Genomic DNA, 4,501 nt, shown 5'->3' with positions numbered 1-4,501 from the left:
AAAAAAAAAAAAAAAAAAAGAAAAGGTTGCATGCATGCGTGCTTTTAAAAATGTATTTCCCATAGTACATATTTTCCTACTGTTACTTATTTCAACATAACCTATAGATAAAACAATCCTAAACCAGAATGTCTTTCTCTAAGAAAGGTTGAAAATGGATGCACCTATACATTTTATTTGTATGAATGAAATAGAGACATGGTCATGTGATCTGGTCAAGTATTCCTTTCTTTTGATGTGAACAGGAAGTAACTCTGTTGGCTTGTTTTTAAAAGACATCTAATAAAATAATGTATTGTATAGTTTCAAAATGAAAATAGTACTATAAAGCTACTAATAAAATATCAGTTTTCTGCTTTCTTAGTCTCCATGATATTCTCTTCAGGGTCATATATTTCAAGCCCATTAGCTGCTTTTTATGGTATTTATATATAGTACTTGCATGCTTATACTGCTATTTCTTTACACACCTTTTACCATTCAATCACAGAAAATGATAATAAAGAGTTTATATAACACTACACCACCCCCTCTCATCTTTAAGAATAGCTACAATAAAATTTCTGATTTAAAGTGATATTCAGTTTGGCTATGAATATGTATTTTAATTGTTAAGCCAAGTAATATACACTTATTACATTTCTTTTCTTTTATAAATTTTTGCTTTTCCTGTAATTAACAATGCCTAGGTTTTTCATTTGCTTATGGTTTTACTGCACTTATCATGAATTTTTACAAATTCCATGACTCCTTAAAACCCTTCACATTTAGGGGGGCCGGCTGAGTGGCTCAGTTGGTTAAGAGCTTGCTCAAGAGTTTGAGCTCTGAGCAACAGCGGTTCGAGTCCTGGCCCAAGCTGAGCAGCCACTGAGCTGCCAACAGGTGGCAGGATGGCTCAGCTAAAAAACAAAAAACAAAACAAAACACAAACAACAACAACAACAAAACCTTCACATTTATATTTTAGCATATTATGTAAAAATTCCCATCTCCTCATTCATAATTATTATTATTATTATTATTATTATTATTGCCCAGAGAATTTTCTCTTCGAGCTTTCCACCCTCCTTCTCCAAATCACCTGGTCACTTCCTTTGCCTGCTGCCGACTACTAGAACTTCTCTTTGCTGACATTCTTCTGTGTTGAATAACCCCAAGTTTTCCTATTTCTTGATTTACTCTGCTGGAAGTGATCTTCCAATTGTCTGCTAAGAAAGAATCCACAATGGAATTTTTTTTAGACTATGAAGTATAAAAAGGCCTCATTCTGCCCTCACAAATAAAAGTTTGCTGGTAATAAAATCATCAAGTAAATTTCATTTTTCCTCATGTTTTACTTAGTTTTATGGCTTTTTGTATTGCTGTTAAGGAATTCAGTGCAGTTAAGGTTCTTTGCCCTTTGTAAGTGACATTTATTTTTCCTTTGAAAGCTTTTAAGATTTTTTGTTTGCTAGTTTAGCTCATGTTTCTTAAATTTTACCAAGTTTCTTCATTTGTTTGTCTTGTTCCTTTGTGGTTTTCAGTTTTGTATCCCACATAGCAGTGAAATCATATGGTTCTTGACTTTCTGTCTCACTTATTTCCCTTAGCATATTAATCTCAAGATCCATTCCAATAATCTTGAATTAAAAAAATTTTTTTACCATGAGTGTGCCTTAGTAAAAATATGTTTCTTCATAATGCCAGGTACTCACTGGACATTTTCAAACCAAAAGCCTATGTAATGTTAAATACTATTGAGTCTATTTTTTACAAATCTTTTCCTTTTGGGTTCTCTGGTGTCTCTGATAAACCATCAACATTTTCCTCTTTTTTCTAATGTGTTATCGCCTATTATTCATTTTTGCTTATTTTTTCTACTTTCTGGATATTTAATTGACTCTATCTCCAAATTATTCTATTGCTTTTAAAAATGTATCATGTTTAGTCCCATGAGCTCATTCCAAACCTATCACCTCCTGTTCATATTTCATGGATGTAATATCTTATCCTATTATTCTGAGAACATTATATTTTTTTAAAAAGCATTTTTTTGTACCCTGAGCATTTTCCTCTTACTTTATTCCCCCTGATTTACATTTCTCCTTAATTGTAAATTTCCCTACCTTTCTTTTGGCCTTTCACTTTGGCAGTTTCCTCAAAGATCCTTGACTGGTTATTCATGTTCAGAAGTAAGATAGTAAATTGATGATTGGATACATTATTTTCATGATGGGCTGGTCTACTGGTGAGTTTCACTTATGGTCATTAGATGGGTGGTGTTTTGGAAAAACATATAATCATTGGTATCTGCAGGACTTTTCTCTGGAGACAACCAGAGTATGCAGAGGAAATTCCTCCAATCGTTTCCTTGGAGGAGAAGGTAATTGGCAACCAGTATTTGTGGGGCTGAACAGGGGAAAGACCAGTGATCTGACAGTTCACTGCATAGACTCATTTAAACTTTTTTTCAGTCCTATGCCTTACCTCCCTCCTCTGCTATTCTCATTGGTGCCCAAGTCCTTCAATTGAATTTCTCCAGAGAATGAAATCCCCTCTCCCAGGTGCTTATTTGCCACCCTTTGTGAAGAAAGAGATCTGATGTCTACTTGCTTTATAACTACATTTTCAGCTAATTTTTAGAATCCCTTCTGAGATTCCTGATAACCCCAACTTCTGGGTTTCTGAAGCATGAATTGGATTTTTCTTATTAGAAACACTCTCTGCAGGCATTTAATTTTCAACTTTATTTCTCTGTTCTCCATTTACATTCCTATTGTTGACATGTTTGAACCATTGCTGTCTTCGGTCTTATTAGTTTATATCATTTATCTTTACTTCCTTTAATGTCATTACGTGGGTCTTGGGGAAGGAGAATTGATCAATGACTGTGTACAATACACCACAGCAGTTTAGCTGCTGGTGGTAAAATGTATGGTGGTTAACATGGCTTCTTTTGGTCCTTCCACATTTGAATTGTTAAAGCATGTCTCTAGTTTGGTCAATGTTGCTGAAGCAGTGGTTTGCCGTAATCAGAAGTGTGTGGATGCTGATAGTAACCACTTTGAGCACCTCTTATAATTGCAGAAGTCAAATGTGACTTGTATTCATCTTTTGTTTTCAGTATATATTGAATATTACAATTTTAATAGTTTTCCTTTCTTAAAATGTATATTCAATTTTTTGGTACCCTCTGTATATCTTCTAAATGTCTCCTTTAAAGATTAAAACTTGTATGTAAAGGATAACATGAAAATATGCATATATTCACAATCATGAGTGTTAAGGTAAACAAAAGCATTGCTATTATGCTTTTCAGCTCAGACTCTTTGCACACACAAACTCACACAGTTATTTTGATTCAGAAACTTGCTTAAAATATTTCTTCCACTGGACTACTTATTCTTGAGTTATTTTACAAAGAGAACAGTAATTCATTCCACAAAAACTTATGATACTTTATACAGTATAATTGTCAATGACAGATGTAGTGAATTTTCTTGCATTAATACTATGTTGCAGATATCTGTATTGAACCTCAGACTTTTTTTTTTTAAGATTTTTTTATTGGGTAATTGGGGGGATGGGAACAGTGATGGGGAATTGGGGGAAGGGGAACAGACAAGTTGCTGTCGTTTTGTTCTTCAATCTAGTTGTGGAGGACGCTGCTTCACTGGCCCAAGTTGGCACCATCATTGCGCTCTTCCCTGGCGAGGCAGATCAGTCGCCGGCTTCTGGACGGCCGCTCACTGCGGCTGCTGGCCGCTCACGCTGGCTGCTGGCTACATACAGTAGCCCATGGCAACCCACTGCCACAGGGACTGCAGCCTACGCCGTCGCCAGCGACTCACGGCAGCCCAGCTCCAGGTTGAGCTGTTGTTCAGCATCTTAGCTGTGGAGGGCAGTGTCACTGGCCCTCATATGTGGGATCCGAACCGGGGCCCTCTGGCATCCCAAGCGAGTTCTTAACCATCGCGCCACTCGGCCGGCCCTGAACCTCAGACTTTTATAAGAGCATATTTTCATAAGAGTTGAGAAAAGAGGATTAAAAAATATGATAAGCAACATAGAGAATGGGTCACTCTCTTCTTTCAAGAGGATAGGAATTCAGAAGGAGGAAGCTGGAAACAATAAAAACTGACTTTCCCTCCCTGGTGGTTTGTGATGGGTGGGTTGACATGTAGTAGAATTTCAACTACAGATGTGCAATTTGTCAGGGCATGACCAGGGGCTACTAAGCTCTCTCATCTTGGCCAACACAACAAGGATCATCATACCCACAGTCCTGGATGCCCAGAAATACTGGGCTTGACCCAGAAGTGCTCGGATCCCTGGACCCTCACATACATTTTGAACACAAAAGAGAGTAAAACATATGAAAGAAAGCCAATTTTTATATTTTTGTTGACAAATATACCCAGCTAGACTTAGTTACATTTTTCCTGTCAGGAGAACTCTGCTCCTAAGCTTCTTAAGGATGATATTTCTAACTACCTCTTTACTGTGTTTTGGGGCTGATACA

Source organism: Hipposideros armiger, unplaced genomic scaffold (assembly GCF_001890085.2).
Source record: "Hipposideros armiger isolate ML-2016 unplaced genomic scaffold, ASM189008v1 scaffold_840, whole genome shotgun sequence".
NCBI lineage: Eukaryota > Metazoa > Chordata > Mammalia > Chiroptera > Hipposideridae > Hipposideros > Hipposideros armiger.
The sequence above is the reverse complement of the archived record's forward strand: the minus strand, read 5'-3'. Positions refer to the sequence as shown.